A 10654-nucleotide genomic window follows, 5' to 3' on the forward strand; every position below is an offset into this window, starting at 1 on the left:
GAATGAATTTTTAACTAAATTAATCTTTATTTATTGTATTTAATCAGTATAAGTAATAGATTATCTATGTTATTATTTGCCTTATAAATTAATGAATTAAAATAATTGATATGACAAATTATAAATAATTGATATAATAAATTATAATAAATGGTGTGATATTTAAATATATAATCAAATCAATTAGTTGATATAATTAATTTACTGTAATAAATTGTATTCAATGAGTTATTATAAAAAAAATAAGAAATACATTCAGAAGTATGTCACGTCAGCTCTATCATTAAACATAAAAATTCAATTTTTATATATGTTATAGAAATATGATTTGATTTCACTAACTTACCAAATTTTTGTAATTTATCATTTACATTCAGTGTGAAATTATAATTTTTCTAAAATAAATTTAAAAAAAATATTTTCATTTTGAAAAAAATATGAATTCATGAAAATTTGAAATTATAACTGTGCCATGCACCGAAGCACCGAAGAATTGTTCTTCCCATTTCTATGTAACTCTATAATAATTTTATCAAGGAATTAAGTTATAAATGTATTAAATATTAATTTTATATAATTATAATAAAGATGTTTTTTTTAAATTAGTGTAATTATACATTATTTATTAAATGTTAATTGTAATATAATTATAATAAAAATATTTTTTTTAAAATCAATTTAAAAAAGAGAATAGTACTTTTAATATATTAAGTAGAAGTATATTATTATTATTATTATTATTATTATTATTATTATTATTATTATTATTATTATTATTATTATTATTATTATTATTATTATTATTATTATTATTATTATTAAAATGATTAAAAATATTTTCAATTGCCAATTATCAAATTATATAATAATGTATTAAATATTGATTTTATATAATTATAATAAAGCTATTTTCTTAAATTAGTATAATTATGTATTTTTCATTAAATGTATCTATTTTGGAGAGAAAATGAATTTATGAGGAATTGACACCTCACTTTTATTAGTTGAGAAAAAATCCAATTTTACTATTTTAAGTAGATAGATAAAAGTTTAATAATAATGCACGGGTAATTGAAATAGTTTATATACGGATTTTTCAAGTTATTATTATTATTATTATTATTATTATTATTATTAGATAATGAATAAGAATTAGAATTATATAAATATTTTTAAAATCAATATAATTTAAATAACTAAAAATATTTAAAATCAATGTGCATTATTAATATCATAAGATTTGATCATTTTATGATTAGAATCAAATATTCTTATCATGATTACCACAACCGATGTAATTATCATATCATTATCATATATTATTATTATTATTATTATTATTATTATTATTATTATTATTATTATTAAAAGTATTTTTAATTAATAATTGATAAGTAGTTTAATAATGCATTAAATATTGATTTGATATAATTATAATGAAAACAAGTTCCTAAATTAGTATAATTATGTACTATTCATTAAATATTCATTATTATAATATAATTATAATAAAGATATTTTTTATAAAATAATTTAGAATAAAGAATAGTGTATTCATTTTGGAGGGAAAATGGAATCACGAGGGATCGATACCTCACCTTTATTAGTTGAGTGAAAACCCAATTTTAATATATTAAGTAGATATTACAAAAAATTTAAATTATCTTTAAATAAAATAATAATATCCTTAAGAATTATTAATCAAAATAAATAAAAAAATTAATTAATATAAAACAAAATCATAGAAAAATATTAGCAAAATTAAGATAAAAAAACAAAAATTACAAATTACAAATATTTTACCTGAGGTACAAAATAGAGAGGGAGAAAAAAGATATCTAAAATAATAAGATAATAAATTGAATTAATTGAGTTCATTTATTTCATTGCTTTATATATTATTTATTAAATAATTCAATATTTATCTCGATCAAATTAAATAATAAATTAGTTATAATTAATTTGGTTTAATAAATCAAACAAAATTTAAAATAATTTGATATTTACACTAAAATAAAATATTTGAAGTTATGATTAATGTAACTTAATGAATCAAATAAAATATTAAATGATGAAATATTTATCCTAATCAAATCAAATTACATAATTGATTAGTTATAATTAATACAATTGAATGAATCAAACGCATTAAATTGAAAAATAATTTAGTTAATTTGTATCTTACGGACACATTTTAAAAATATTTTTTATAATATTTTTAAGTACTTAATTAGTTAATACAAATAATTAGTATAATTTATTTAGTTCAATAAATTAAAAGAAATAAATGTGAAAAGAAGAGATAAAAAAAGTGAAATTATAAAAACGTGTAGCTATTAAAAAGTAATAAAAAAGTTTCTTTTAGTTTTTTATTTATTAATTATTAATTCATTATAATTAATTTCACAACATTTATTATACATTATTCATCTTAAAAATTAATACAATAAATTAATTGATATCAATTATTGATAATTAATTATAATTGATATAACTCATTTTGCTATACTTTTTAAATAAATAATTAAAAATGCACGTCTCAATTTTTTGTTAAAGTAGAATAAAATAAAATACATAAATTGAGTAGATATAAATCTAAAAATTATAAAATTTTATTAACAAATCAAATAAATTAGTACCATAAAACTAAATTTAATGTCTATTTTAAAAATAATTACTGATCTTTTATTCTTTTAATTATTAATAATTTAAATAAAGTAATACCCTATAACTTATTTTGTTATTTATTTTAAGTAATTGCTAACATTTTATTTTTCTAATTATTTGTTTGTCTTATTTATCATTTATGCTTTCAATCAATTATATTAATAAACAAATAAACTAAATTAACTCCGGTTATACTTGGACTATTCAATAATTTAACATAATCTTTTTAATTTGGAATCAACTACTAACGATAGAAAATAAAAAATTTAGAGTAATTCAATATTATGAACATTAATTATTATTGTGAAATAACCTAAAATCATAATGCAATTTATTTTTAAAGAAATAATCAAGTATTATTATTAATTATGAAATAACCTAAAATCATAATGCATTTTATTTTTAAAGAAACAATCATCCATTGATATTTATAAATAGAAACTATCGTCAAAATATTTTGATTAAAAATATGAGGGGTTAATTACTATTCATTATTAATATTATATCGATTATATCAAAAGGTAAAAATATAATTATCCACATTTACACCATTAGAAAAATTACCATCATGAGTAAAATTTTGTCAAAAAAAATTACATACATAGTGAATTTAAAAAATAAATATCGTTAAGTAATTATGCTTTTTTTAATAAATAATAAAAAATTAAATATCATAAACTATATTCTTTTAAAAGTAACCATTTTAAATTATTATGTTTGGCATGGTTTATTTGTATATCATTTAAATTGATATTATTTTTAATTATAATAATTATTTATCCTTAACAATCATTAATAGAATTTAATAGTTTTTCATGCCTTACAATAATTATCTATAAAAAGTATATCTATCCTGAAAAAATTGTTAAATAAATTTATTCTTTTTACCCTATTTTTACATTAAAAATTTTTTGTTCTGTCTTTTTTAATTGTTATTATATTATTAGAATTGTTAAATAATATTAAAAAAATCTTTAAAAATAGAAATAGCGATAACACCTTAAATAATTAATTCAATATAATTAAATTTAAACGGATAAGATGATTTAATTAATTATATAAATAATAGCATATTTATAAATATTAATAATAAAAATAGTCTCACTAATATAAATGATCAATACAATAATTATATGAAAAAAAGTAAAAAATAACTAATTACACAATTGTATAATTTTCAACATCCTATATAGTAGTTGAATCTAATGGACAAATAAAAAATATCTATATGATAATGTCTTAATATTTTAGCATACTATAAATCATATTATAAATTTATATATCATATTATAATTTTAAGTCAACTCCTTAAACACATTATAACATAAACCATCTAAAAAGATACACCAAATTAACAAATATCACATGGGTCACAACATACACTCTAAATTGTCACGATATTTTAAATAAAAAGAGCATCAATACAGAGAAATCAATGAATATAACTAAAATAAAGAGCAACAAAGAGATACACAAAAAAATAATAATAAAGAGAATCAATAAAAATATTAACATATAAACTATATACACGAACAATGTATATATTAATTGTGAAACACAAAAAAAGACTATATATATATATATATATATATATATATATATATATATATATATATATATATATATATATATATATATGAATTGAAGTACACATGACAAAATAAAATTATAGTAAAATTATTTAAAAAGAAACATAAAAATGACACATCTTTTTTGTTAATCAGAAGTTAAAAAAGTATGCGCCTAATAATAAACAATTAAAATAAATAAAAATTTAAAAAATATAAAAAAATGAAATGTATAAATAAAGATAAAAGAAACAAAAATTAAATAAATTACAAAAATTGTACACTAAACATGAGAGAGAGAGAGGGGGAGAGAGGGATAGAGGAAGATAAATAAAGATAAAAGAAACAAAAATGAAATAAATTATAAAAATTATACCCTAAACATGAGAGAGCGAGAGAGGGAGGGAAAGAGGGAGAGAGGGAGATAAATAAAGATAAAAGAAATAAAAATTAAATAAATTACAAAAATTGTACCATAAACATGAGAGGGATGGAGGGAGGGAGAGAGGGAGAGAGAAAAGAGAACGAATGAGTAAAAAACATTTGATCTTGTATAAATAGATGGTATTGAGAAAAATAAACTAACTACATTAATTCATATATTTCGTTATCATATTTATCATTTACTAAATAATTTGATATTTACTCCAATCAAATCAAATAATTTATATAATTAATCAATTCTTATAAATTATAATAAATGGTGAGATTTGAATGTCTAATCAAATTAATTAATTAATTATAATTGATTTGCTTTAACGAATTAAATGAAATAGATCAGGAAACACCTAAAGAACATGCCACATCAGTTCCATCATTAAGTGCAAAAATTAGATTTTTATATAATAGAATAGAATAGAATAGAATAGATAATAAAGATATTTTCTTAAATTAGTATAATTATACATTATTTATTAAATATTAATTATAATATAATTATAATGAAAATATTTTTATAAAATAAATTTATTTAGAGAAATATAAATTGGTCATTAATAGCCAGTGCCATTATCATATAATTATTATATTATATTATTATTATTATTATCATTATTATTATCAATATAATTAAAATGATGAAATCAATATTTAAGATATTTTCTTAAATTAGTATAATTATGTATTATTACTTAAATGCTAATTATAATATAATTATAATAAAGATATTTTTATAAAATAAATTTAGAAGAGAAAATAGTGCATTCATTTTGGCGGAAAAATGGATTCATGAAGAATCGACACCTCACTTTCATTAGCGGAGGGAAAACCCAATTTTAGTATATTAAGTAGATAGAATTTTAATAATAATATACGGATAATTGAAATAGTTTATATACGGATTTTTCAGGTTATTATTATTATTATTATTATTATTATTATTGAATAATGAATAAGAATTAGAATTATATCAATATTTTGAAAATTAATATAATTAAAATAACTAAAAATATTTAAAATCAATGTGCATTATTAATATCATAAGATTTAATCATTTTATGATTAGAATCAAATATTCTTATCATGACTAGATCGGTGCCATTTTCATATCATCATTATTATTATTATTATTATTATTATTATTATTATTATTATTATTATTATTATTATTATTATTATTATTATTATTATTATTATTATTATTATTATTATTATTATTATTATTATTAAAATGATTAAAAGTATTTTTAATTGATAATTGATAAGTAGTTTAATAATGCATTAAATATTGATTTGATATAATTATAATGAAGATATGTTCCTAAATTAGTATAATTATGTATTATTCATTAAATATTAATTATTATATAATTATAATAAAAATATTTTTTATAAAATAATTTAGAATAGAGAGAGTTGCATTCATTTTGGAGGAAAAACGGAATCACGAGGGATCGACACCTCACCTTTATTAGCTGGGGAAAAACCCAATTTTAGTATATTAAGTAGATTATTGTAACTTACAATTTCGAAGCAAGCTAGGGGACAAGTTTGTAATTTTCTTTTTAGTTGAATATTTTTTGCAACGCTTTTGAAGCGTGCCAAAACAGTAGTAAGAAACGACCACGCTTTTAAAATGTTCCAATAACAAAATTTTGTTGCCACGCCTTAAAAGCGTGCCTGTTTCTCTCTATGGCTACGCTTTTTAAGCGTGGCAAAAAAAGCGTGGCCAAATCTCGAATCAGTTGCCACCCTCATAAAAGCTTGGCCGTTGACACTTTTTGCTACGCTTTTAAAGCGTAACAAGAAAAAAGGTAGCCAAATCTCTATTTAATCGCCACCCTAAAAAAAGCGTGGCCATTGACCACTTTTGGCCACGCTTTTAAAGCGTAGCAAGAAAAAGTGTGGCCATGGGCCTTTTTTCTTGTAGTGTCACTAACAATTTTTCAAAAATCTTTTTAATTAACTAATTGTTTTCAATTCTAATTTTATGTTACTCTTTTTTCAAATTTTTGAAAACTCTATCTCTCTCATCTCTTTCTATTTATTTTATTTAATTGCTAATAATTCTCTTCTACTCTTCTAAAAATTCGAACCCTCTCTCCCTCTCTGTGTTCGAATTCTTCTTACTTTCTCTCTACCTCATCCTTCTATTCTTCTTTTTGGGCGTTAAACGCCAGAACTGGCAGCCAGACTGGCGTTTAACGCCAGAAAGGGGGCATCAGCCTGGCGTTTAACGCCAGAAATGCCATACAAAGGGCGTTTAAACGCCAGAAAGGTGCTGGGATGAGAAATCCTTGACACCTCAGGATCTGTGTACCCCACAGGATCCCTACCTACCCCAACTCACTCTCACTCCTCTTCACACCTTTCCATAATCTCTTCACCACTCACATCCATCCACTATTTTCCATCATACAACTCACCTACCCCCACCCATTCAAATTCAAACCATCTCTCTCCCAAACACACCCATTCTCACATGGATCCCCTCTCTCTCTTACCCTATAAATACACCTCCATCTCCTCTATTTCTTCTTCTCCTCCTCCTTTCTTTCTTCTTTTGCTCGAGGATGAACAAACCTTTTAAGTTTGGTGTGGAAAAAATGTTGCTTTTTATTTTTCCATAACCATTAATGGCACCTACGACCGGAGAAATCTCTAGGAAGTGAAAAGGGAAGGCAGTTGCTTCCAACTCCAAGTCATGGGAGATAGAGAGACTCATCTCAAAAGCCCATCACTAGAAAGAGAATGGAGCAAATAAGAGAGCCCACTCATGGACCTCAACAAGAGCATGAGAAAACTCCTCATCAAGAAATTCCTGAGATGCCTCAAGAGATACACTTTTTTCCACACAACTATTGGGAGAAAATCAACATCTCTTTAGGAGATTTGAGTTCCAACATAGAGCTACTAAGGAAGGAGCACCAAGAGCACTCCATTATCCTCCATGAAAGTAGAGAGGACCAAAGAGCCATGAGGGAGGAACAACAAAGGCAAGGAACTAAATTGCTTTTAAACTCACAATGCTGAATATGGTAGTCATGATATCATAGCAACATGTTACAATTCATCAATCAAGCTATTCTTATTCACAACACACATGCATACACAGACAAATAAAGACAATCATACAAATTAAAGTGCTGGAAATAAGTAGGAGGAAAAAGGAGCGTTACCACCTTGTAGTTCATCTTCATTGTTGTTGTCTTTTTCCTCTTATTCTTCCCTTTCCCACACCAAGCTTAGAATGCTTGCTTATCCTCAGGCAACAATTAAAACAGTGGTGATGGGGTCTATGATGGTTCATAAATGTCTCAGAACAATAAGATGTGAGTAATACATGTGGTTAAGCAAGCAAAATTAATGATACAATACAGGCACAAGAGAGAAACAAAGACAATATGATTGCAAAACTAAGAGGGTATGCATGGTGCATTGCATGAAAGATAAGTGGCACACCAAACTTAGTGTGACACTTTCATTTAAGAATGATGCAAGTACCCAGGGAAGATTGAAAATCAATTTGTTGCATGGCAACACCAAACTTAGAATGCAATCATATGCCAAATTATTGAAAATAAACAAAGCAAAAGAAAAGAAATATTACCTACGATTAGGTTACCTCCCAACAAGCGCTCTTTTAATGTCATTAGCTTGACATGTTGTTCTCAACTTTCTTCCTCTTCTTCCATTTTCTTAAGAGGAATGACCTCAAGGGGAAAGGGAATTAAGTTGAGGGTTGGATTAAGCCCCAATTCCTTGGTGACTCAATCTCTCAAATCTTTGATAATCAGCCAATTCTTTGGTCTAATTGCTCATGAAGAGAGATGAAGAATGGTCCCTGATTATACCACACACTTTCCTAGACCCAAATAATAGAGAGATTTCATGTTACTATATCCTTTCCAAAACCCAAATCTATTCAAGTGTGAGAAAGAATTTCAAGCATGGTTTTATGTTCCTCTTCCAAGGTTCTCATAAAACCCAATTGCATTCAATCTCTTTTCCAAGATAATTGAATGCTAAGCCAGAAGAACGAAATTCTTTCTAGTAAATCAAGAGAGATGAATAGAAGAAGAAGAATAAAAACAATCAATCCATCAAATAGCAATAGAGCTCTCTTTCCCAATGGAAAAAGTTAGTAATTCATAACTAGAAAATATTTACCAGGTAAGAAAGAAAAAAAAAAGAAAAGAAGAAGAGGCTGATGGTGAACAGAGAGGGTCCGAGGACTCTCCCCAATCCAGCATGACTAATTCTATAAACTAAGGCCTTCATATAGGCAATCCTAAATTACAAATTGAAATGAAATTGAAAACAAATTACAATGAAATGAAAATTAACTATTCTAGATGATTCTTGTGGCCTTGATTGGTTGGCAATTGTGGGCTGGCTTGGTTTTAAGTGGACCTGGAGTGAATTTGATTCAAAATGACGCTTCAGGAGAACGTAGCGTTGTTTTGTAGAACGGAGCATTGTTGCACCCACGCGTATGCGTGCTATACGCTTGAGCGTCCCTGGTATTTTGGCTCATCGACGCGTATGCGTCACCCACGCGTACGCATTCAGCTAAACGATAAATGTATTTTAATAACAAATTTATTTCAATTGTAAATAATTTTATTTTGACATAAACAGATAAAAATTAATGATAAACAATTATTTCATATTTCATAATAATTAACTATAAAAATCTAATATTTAAATCATTTATCAAACAACATGTAATATATTTAAAATTAAAATTGACAATATAAAATTTGATCTAAATACATGCAAAAATAGAACAAATATTTAATAAATAAATTAAAACTAATAATTACAATTAAGTTAATTAATAATCTTAATTAAATTAATTAATTAACATGTACTAATTTCTAGCTACATTTCACACAACCTAACAAATTCTAATAACATGATAGCCTAATCTACATGTATAACAACACTAAATCCATAAAGGCACCGTAACTATAATTACATTACACTCAAGTCGATCACTCCTGTAATGTGTCGAGTCGTGTTCAGGCGGTTGAAGTCTTCGTCTCGTGTGCCCACACGCGCTATAAAGTCTAAATATCTCACAAATATCAAGAGGAACGTTTGAGAAAGGGAGAAATGAAGGTAAATGACAAGGAAATTGACAAAAGAGGCGTTGCGAACGAATTCTTTATATAGTGGTGCCTAAGTTTTATTTCATTTATAGTATAAACGAAATTTTGTTTACATTATAAACGAGATAAGGCACATTTCACAACATGTTTACAAACATGATACATGCAATAATAAAGGTGTTTTATCTTATTTACAGTGTAAATGATATCTGCACCATCTTATTTTGTTTATATTATAAACGATATAAGTAAAGAAATATAAATCGGTAAAAACGCTACAAATTATCTATTTTAATAAATAAATTTATTTATTTATTTTAAAAAATTCAGTCGAACCTGGATACTTTAGATCAAGGTTCTAAAAATCAGACCGGTCATCAAATCGCTTTAGTCACTGGTTCACTGGTTTATTAATCCAACCGGTCTAACCGTAGTTCAACCGAAAAACCGTTCCATGATAAAATAATAAGTAAATTATAAATAAACATCATAAAATATCTTTCAAATTTAAAACTTTGCACAAACTATCACCAACTAAATGTGATTAATCATCAAAATATGCAAAATAATTGCAATGCGCAAGTTAAAGATAGACGATAAATCAAAAAGTAAAAACATAGACTCTTTTAATTCTTTTATGCTTGTAGGCTTTAACATAATCATTAATATCATCATTATCATTCAGAGGAACTTTCTTGAAGGAATTTATGGCAACCAAAATAAGCCCTGCTTTTGTCTGAATTGTGCAAGATATGATTAACAAGGTTAAATATTGAAGTTAGTTAATCAGACCAAACAAGAATATTTCCCAGTTGTCTCACTGAATCCAGCCAAATGGAAAAAATATCACTGTGTACTATCATAATT

Source organism: Arachis hypogaea, chromosome 7 (genome assembly GCF_003086295.3).
Source record: "Arachis hypogaea cultivar Tifrunner chromosome 7, arahy.Tifrunner.gnm2.J5K5, whole genome shotgun sequence".
NCBI classification, from domain to species: domain Eukaryota; kingdom Viridiplantae; phylum Streptophyta; class Magnoliopsida; order Fabales; family Fabaceae; genus Arachis; species Arachis hypogaea.